Here is an 8,937-nt window from a genome sequence, read left to right on the forward strand (position 1 = left end):
AAAAATGTAAATCACGTTACCTGACAAAAGATTTATATCTAAAATGTATAAAGAGCTCTTGACATTCAACAGTGAACAAAATTTAAAAATCCAATTAGAAAATGGGCTTCAGCTGTGGCCCATGCTAAACAGGGGGGACCTGCATGATTCCTTTATTCCTGGGGTTATCACACCATTGCTGAAAATCACATAGACAGAAACCAGACTGAGAAACTCCTAAAAGGGGTACAAGAACTGGAGAAGGAGATTCAATGACCTAAGAAGGAACAGGCTGACAACAGGAACTCAAACATTAGAGAAAATTCTTCAGGAACTGGAAATGCTAAGTGTACTTTTTTCTTCTTTTTTTAATGTCAGTCCTCATGACCAAAGACATGCAGCCCTATGTATAGTCTATCTGATCTGAGCTAAGGATACGAAGGCTTTGCCAGCCAGAAAAACGCAGTATTAGTGAAGAGAAAGAGGCTCTAACCAAGGCTGAACTAGGAGAAAGCAGGCAGGCAGCCAGCTCTCGCTGATTTGAGTGAAGAAACAAAGATATTACTTTGAAAGAAGTCAACAGGGCTGGCAAAGAAATTCATTGTACCCATATTTGCAATCAGGGGCTCCCTTTAGACATCCATATACTGGCCCCGGCCCCTGTGGAGCCCAGCTTCAGTGCTAGGTTCGGTTGTCTTGAGCAGGCTTACTACAGTTCTCCCCTTGTGCTGATTTAGTAACCATGAATTACGCAGCTGTGAAATATGAAGGCACGTAAGATTTCAGGAGCTTGCGTAAAACGAATGTACCCAACAGACTGATTGATTTTCAGTGGACTATTCTGTCTGCCCAAGTATAGCTAGTAGTCCAGAGCCTGAGGGAGGGAGAGGGCAAGAATCTTTCTAGTTATGTCAGTTTGAAGTGATTGGCCAGGCGTTCTTTATCAAGACCGCTGTATGATGACTATCCTTTTTGTGATTGGCCAAGGGATGGATAAGCCAGAGATTATTGACGAACAGAGAGAGATATTCCCAGAAACCTCACTACAGTATGGCTGTAGAATTTTCTCTTGTCTTGTACGACTTTAAGGTTGAAAATATCAACTGAATCTATGACTGGGAGGGTCAGGAGCTTGGTGTTACCACCTCCAACAACTATATCGGCTAAAGATACTGTTAAAACTTACATGTTGTATAGTATGCTATAAGGACTGGACTCTGTTGCAGTACCCTGTGGGGAAGGACCAAAACGGAGGCAGTGATAGAATGAAGTAAAGTTAATTAACTGTCATAATGCATTTGTAGTGGGAGTGGAAATGCACACATGTAAGTTCCTCCTAGATCACCTTAAATGTCAAGGATTAGAATTCCAATCCAGCATTTTATGAGTAGGGGATGTAGAAAAAACTCACTAGGATCTAGGAGGCAACAACCAGCTAGTGGTAGGTGGTGTAGAAAGGAAATAATATATGTTATTTACATACAATTGCAGGAAGTCCTGGAAATTCAGATGATCTGCTCTTAAAAGCCCATAAGGTCATTGTAAGAAAGATCTTGTTGCTTAAATTAGAAACAGTTTGCTTTTTTATCCCTGTCCAAAAAGATTGAGATAGAAAAACCAAAAATCAATTGTAAAATGGAGACGTATTTCTGTACACCTGGAAACCTGTGCCTTGTGTTCAAATTCTTGAAAGCTTGATTCTGCCAGTGTTAAAAAAAAAAAAATAGGCTACAGACATAAATAGAAATCTCAATGAAGAGGATATACAGATGGCAAATGAGCACACAAAAAGAAGTTCAACATTTACCATCAGGGAAAGGCAAATGAAAACTTTGAGAAGATACCACTATACATGAACCACAATGATTTAATCTTTTTAAATGATAGCACCAAATGCTGGTGAGAATGCAGAGGAACTGCTGGTGGAATTGTAAAATGATACAACCACTCTGGAGAGAAGTATGGAAGTTTCTTAACAAAACTGAGCATGCCATTACCACGTGATCCAGCCATTGTACTTGTGGGCATTTATCTCAGAGAAATGAAAACTTTTACATTCACAGGAAAACCTAAACAGGAACGATCATATCAGCTTTTTTTTTTTTGTAATAGTCAAAAAAATCAAAACAATGAAAATGTCCTTCAATAAATGAATTGGTTAAACTTGGTACCTCCATACCATAGAATATTACTCACCAATAAAGGGAAAAAAAGATTGACATACACAATGACTTGAATGGATCTCAAGGGATTTATACTGAATGTAAAAAGCCAATCACAATAGGTTATATGTTGAATGATTCCATTTATTTATTATTCTTGTAATGGCAAAATTATAGAGATGAAGAACAAATTACTGGATTCCAGAGGTCAGGGAGGGAGGGAGGGAGGTAGTTGTGGTTATAAATGAGTATAACGTGACAGATCCTCGTGATGGAATTCTTCTGTAACTTGACTGTAATGGTGCTAATCACAGGAAACTACACAGGTGATAAAATTCCGTAGGACTAAACACAAACACTTATACAAATATGTGCATGTAAAACTGGTGGAACTGAGTGAGGTAAATAGATCATAACACTTTCAATTTCCTGATAGTGATGTTCTACTACAGCTATGAGAGATGTTACCATTGGAAGAAACTAGGTTTAAGGGTAGAAGATATTTCTATTTCTTACAGCTGCACGTGACTTTACAATGACTCAGTTTTTTAAATATAATTAAAGCTAGTTTGTGGTATCGTTTAAATGCTGCCAAACTCTCAGCAAAATAACAATCATAAAATGCTAGAAAATGCCATCTATACATATAAATGGAATCTGTGTGTTCTCATTTTTATCCAGCTTCTTTCACTCAACATACTTGATTTGAGGGTTCTTGTGTACAACAATATTACATTAATTTTATTAGTATGATTGTTATTTTGTTGAGGATGGGGATCTACAGAGAGGGGCAAAAAGAAGCAATCGTCAGGGAGTAGGAGGAAACTTCTTGGGGTGATGGGTATGTTCACACTTTGAATTGTGGTGATGTCTTAACAAGTATATACATACAACCAAACTCATCAAATTGTCACTTTAATTTATTATATGTCAATTATACTTCAATGAAACCACTTAAAAGGATATCCTCTTTAGAGAGAAAAACAACTTTGGAAAGAATGAAGATAAAGATCTCTGCAGGGGAGACTGCTGTTTTAGAATTCTTTGTAGACAATATCCCCCTTTATTGCCTGCAAAGCAGACTGCTCCCATTGCCCTGCCCTTGGGAAGCCACCGCTCGACCCTAAGTTTCTGTAGCAAGTGGGCTAATTAGTGTTGGATTTGTGGCTTCCAGTCACCATTATTTCAGTCCTTAGGGTGCTTTCAGTAACTTTTAGTAGGGTGAGGTTTTTGGCCCTTGGGAGGATCGTCAGTTGTTGATGTCATCAGGTGGCATGTAACAAACACCATTATGAGGTAGGTGGCCTGGGAGTCATTTATTTCCCTGTTTTGTGGGATGCCACTGCCACCCACACACCTTAAACATATAGGTTCTGGCAATCTACACTTTGACAGCGTGCTCCTCCTGCGCCCCACCCCAAAAATAGAAACGCCAAGCCCTTTTCCATCTTCCCAGTAGGTTCAAGTGTTAAGCAGGAAATTTGTCCGCAGCACTCTGTCCTGACCCACTCCTTTTCCCCACTATCTGGTTAACTGTGATTCTGCCAGTCTTGCCCCCACTCTGCAGGACCCAGTGTCCCTCCCTCCTCACACCCTTTCTTCTTCCCTTCCTTCCCTGCTCCCACCACGAGAGAACTCTCGGAAGCACACAGAAATTTTCACAAGTTGGTTTTTATTTAATTACCATCAGTGTACCCTGTAGCTGTAAAATTCAGTATGTACACATTGGTCATTTCTCAGACTTCAGAGACTGCAGATATTTCTGAGGTCTCTAGCCTCTCTCTGAAGTTACTGGCAGCCCAGGTCACCAGTTGAAGTAGTGGGCTTCTCCGCTACTTCTTGCTTCTGCTGCAGCTCATTTTGATTTTCACTTAATGTCTCATTCAGCCTGTGATAATGGCCGAATAGTGTTGGCCCTTTAGCCTTCTTAGACTTTCTTATAGGGTTGGTAGTTTTTTCAGAGGCTTTTTTACTCAAAGTCCTTTGAAGGTTTTTTTTAGTCTTCCTGGTTGTCTTCAATGCCTAGAAAGGAGGAAAACAGAGTGAGTTTAAAAGGACACTGGTTTAGGGGGGAAAAGATAGGATATTGATGGAAAGGATGGCTTCATAAGAAGGGGTCAGAGCTGAGGAGGGGGGTTGTGCCAGGCAAGGAAGGGTAAGATTCTTGGGGGAGGAGGGCTCAATGGGTCAATGAAGAAAAGAGTAGCTTGAATAGGGTCACCTTACCTTGCCGCCACTTCTGGTCCTGGGTTGATCAGGAACATTCAATTTCTTCCGCTGTCTGGAACTTGAGGTTGGTTGGTCCATATCTGTATTAGGCTGTGGTAGCTTCTTGGACACCTTAGACATATTGAAGCCTCCCGGTGGACTAGCCCAGGCTTCCTAACCGTGCTATATATACCCTTCCCCAGGACAATGAGGGGACCACACCCTTCAGCTTTGATTGGTCAGCAAGGCACTCCCCTAGCCAACAGTGGCTAAGGGGGTTGCTTAGCGATCACAAAGTACTGCTGATGACACCTCTGTGTGTGGCAAAGTTTGCTGGAGGGGCCAAGATATGGCTCAGACATTTCAAAGTACAATTTCTGACACCTCTGTAGAGGGAGAGGGGGTGATGAGGAGGCAAAGATGGCTTGGACAGAGAAAAGGGGCTTTCTTTAGTAGAGGGAGAGGGGGTGATGAGGAGGCAAAGATGGCTTGGACAGAGAAAAGGGGCTTTCTTTAGTAGAGGGAGAGGGGGTGATGAGGAGGCAAAGATGGCTTGGACAGAGAAAAGGGGCTTTCTTTAACATCCCAAAATAGTCTTCCCAAGTTGAACTGCCACCCCTCCTTATATCTCCATGTTCAATTGTGGTGGTGCACGGGGTAGAGAAAGAACCTGTCCTCCAAGCTGTTCTCCAAGGCTGCCCCTGCTCGGTGGTTTATTCTGGTACCTCCCATCCGTAGTTACTAGCTTCTGTTTTCAATATGTTGCCTAAAATCCCTCCAAAAGCAGTATGGCTGAATTCAAATGTCGGAGAAGATATGAATCATTTTACAAACTAACAAAAAGACCGCAACCATGAATAAACATTAAAGGCTGCTTATTTTGATTATTGTCTGCCAGCTCTGCAACTTAAAGGCAGGGATTAGAATTAACTGGCCACTCATGAAGGTTACTTCTATTTTTACTTTTATTCTATTCTTGAACTCTGGCCATATCACCACCATTGAGTTTATAAGGTTCTTTGTCTTATATATGTATTTTTTCTTTTTCTTTCATCCTGGAGTTCAACACTCATTTCCTTCCCACTGTGAGGGACCTGCTCTGATGTGTTTGGATTATGCCCTTATATGTTTGTACTCTTGTGAAATATATAACCTTGTTAAATATGTGTGTTTGAATTCAGTACATTGTGCCTTAGAACTTGTTCTGTTTCTTATGCTTTTCAGTTCAACTTACACAGCTATGTGTACCTCTAGTTCATTGTTTCTAATGCTGCATCATATTCCATTAGAACACATGCCCCAAATATTGCTTGTCCATTTCTTCATCTTTTGAGGGACACCTGTGTTGGCTCTTTACCCCCTGCCACAGATAATGCTGTGATGAGCATTCTCATTCATGTCCCCTTATGGACTTCTGCATATATTTTTCTGGGATATATACTCAGGAATAGAATTTCTAGGTCATAGAGATCCTTAGTCTGGGCTGCTATAACAGAATACCATAGACTAGGAGATTAAACCACAAACATTTATTTCTCACAGTTCTGGAGGCTGGAATTCCAAGATTAAGATGCCAGCATGGTTGAATTCTTGATGAGGACCCTCTTCCTACTTATGTCCTCACATGGCCTTGCTTGGTGGCTACACACAAAGAGAGAACTATCTCCTGTCTCCTCTTCTTTTTCTAAGGGCATTTATCCCATCATAAGACCCCACCCTCATGACCTAATCCAACTCTATTACCTCCCAAAAGCCCCATCTCCAAATACCATCACATCTAGAAGACTAGAGTTTCAACATATGGCTTTTGGAGGGATGCAAGCATTCAGTCTATAAGCAATATTTTTTTCTAAATGTTACCAGGTTGCTCTCCAAAATGACTGTACCAGTCTATCTTCCCAATAGAATTATATTAGCTGTTTCCCTCCAAACTCACCAATACTCAGTGTGGAAGCAACTTCGGATATGGCTCCCAATGATCCCCGCCTCCTGATGTTCACGCTCTTATGTAATCCACTTCCCTTGAGTGTGGCTGTGCCTAATGAACTGCTTCTAATGAATTGAATCAGTAGAATCCAGTAAAAGTAATAGGATGTTATTAACATGATTAAGCTTCCTCTTGCTAGAACTTTCTTGCTAACAGTCTCTCTTGCTTGCTTGTCTTCTCATTCTAATGAAAGCATATTGTGAAGTGCTCAGTGAAGAGGCTCACACATCAAGGAATAGCTCCTGAGGAACTCAGCCCTCAGTGCGACAAACTACAAGGCATTGCATCCTACCAACAACCACAGTACTGAGATAGGAAACAGATTCTTCCCAACTGAGACTGATATGAGGTAGCCATGTAAGATACACAGAGCCAGAGGGCTAGCTAAGATGCACCCAGATTCTTGATTCATAGAAACTCTGAGATAATAGATTTTGTTGTTTGAAGCCACTAACTTTGGGGGTAATTTTTGACACAGCAAACGATAACTAGCACAGTATTATCCAACTTTTAATTTAAAAAAAAATCCAGTGGTAAAAAGTATAATCTCCTTTCACTTTTATGATTACTAGTGATTCAGCTATTTAGATTTTCTATTCTTTACATTGGTTTTTGGTCAACGATGTTTCTCATTATGTTGGATTTCTTGTCTTTTTCAAGTTGTTTATTTCAAGTTTCATGATTTTACCATTCCTTTATATTTTATGGATATTAATTCTTTGTTAGTGAACTTTGATATGCTTTGAATGACCATCAAGCATTTATGTTCAACATTATCCTCCGTGTTTGTTTCCCTGCACCATCTGATATGTGGTGATATCTTTATTACACACCTTTTATTTTTAGGGGTTATTTCATTGATCGTGACTGCTAGTGCTATGTTGAATGTAGAGACAATGTCAGACATGTTAGGCACATGAACTTCAGGATATACATGTTATGGTAATTAGGAGAAGGTATTTTTTGTTTTGTTTGCTACAGAGACTTTATCATGTTAAAGAAGTTTCCTTAGGTTTTGGAAAACACTTTTTAAAAAATCACGTGTCTTTACCAAATGCTTTTGCTATACCTATTGAGATGAGTATTTAAATGAAATGTTTTCCTTATTCTATTAGGGTGGGGAATCACAGAGACATATTTTCCTATCTTAAATCATTCTCATATTCCTAAGACAATCTTACTTGATTATGGTGCATTATCCTATTATTATATATTATTTTATACTTTTATGTCAATGTTCATAAGGGAGATAGATAGCCTTTAAATTTCATTATATGGTCTGTCTTATCTCAGTTTTGAAATCAAGTTTACACTAGCCTTATACTCTCATTTTCATTTTCTGACACAACTGTGTAAGAGCTAGAATTGCCTGTTCCTTTACCATTTTGTACAACTTATCTCTAAAGCCACCTAGATCTAGGGCTTTCCTGTACGTGGGGCAGTGGATAGGAGCGAGTCTGTTTACCATTTTTATGTCTTCCATAGTTATAGGCATTTGAACTTGTTAGGTAGGCTAATTAATAATACCGATTTCTTCCCTTTCAGAGCTTGTAACCTATTGATAGATGTGCATGCATTAGAGAGATCTAGATAAAGCTGACTGCAAGTTGTGACTTTAGATCTCTAGCCAAGTGGATTTGCTAATAATTCACCCCTGAATTTGTAAGACTCCTTACTACATAGCAGATCGGAATTCACCTTTCAGCTGATAGGCTGATCCTGTGAAAAGTGAGTGGATCAGAAGGGGCTGAGTGAAGCGTATCCCACTGCTCCTTACAAATTTACCAAAGAAATCCCTGTCTCTTCCTGGGGAGAAGCGAGTGAGGTGGTGCAGAGAGTCTAAACGTGTTTAAAAGTTAAACTAGAACAATTAAGAGTCTCCCAAACAATTGGCCTTTTCAGGTTTTTTTCCTGTAAAATTTAGCCATTTATACTGTTTCCCCTAACAATAGGCTCATTTCCTCTTGGGCTTCAAGTTTATTGGCATATACTAAGTAATAATAGTATTTCATTGCTTTTTAAATTTCTGTAGTATTTTTATTTTTCTCATTCACATTTTGTTTGAGTCTTAGCTCTTTTTTTTTCCTTGATGTCTCCCTTGTGGTTTGTTTATCTTATTAATCTTCTAAAGTAATCATTTCTTAATTTTATAATTGCTCTTTATTTTTGGTCTATATTTCCTCACTTCTGTATTTATGTCTATTTCCTCATTTATGGTGTCTTTCACATTTATTCTGTTGCCCTTCCTTCTGGCTTGTTGAATTGAATACATAGCTTATTTGTCTTCAATACGTTTTTTTATTTCTGATAAATATATTTAGAGCAGTAAATTTCTCACCAAGTTCTGTGTTAGCTATATGTCACAAATCTTCTAGTGCTAATTAGTGTTAGGAATATCTCAATTTTATTATCTCCTCTTTAATCCGAGGATTATTAGGTAATATGATGATAATTTTTAAGCATATTAGATATTTAAGCTATCCTTAAAAAAAACCTAATTTTATTATCATTAAATGAAATAGTCTGCAAGATATTAACTCATTAAAGTTCTCTCACGCTTTCTTTGTAAACTTGTACATGGTCAATCTTTGAGACTATTCC

General features: G+C 39.0%; 1 pseudogene; it reads left to right on the top strand.

Moving 5' to 3' along the window:
- The first annotated feature begins 721 nt into the window (after positions 1 to 721).
- LOC102529179 (tRNA pseudouridine(38/39) synthase pseudogene) lies at positions 722 to 1,503 on the top strand (annotated as a pseudogene).
- Positions 1,504 to 8,937: the final 7,434 nt, after the last annotated feature.

The sequence above is a fragment of the Vicugna pacos genome, chromosome X (assembly GCF_048564905.1).
Source record: "Vicugna pacos chromosome X, VicPac4, whole genome shotgun sequence".
NCBI lineage: Eukaryota > Metazoa > Chordata > Mammalia > Artiodactyla > Camelidae > Vicugna > Vicugna pacos.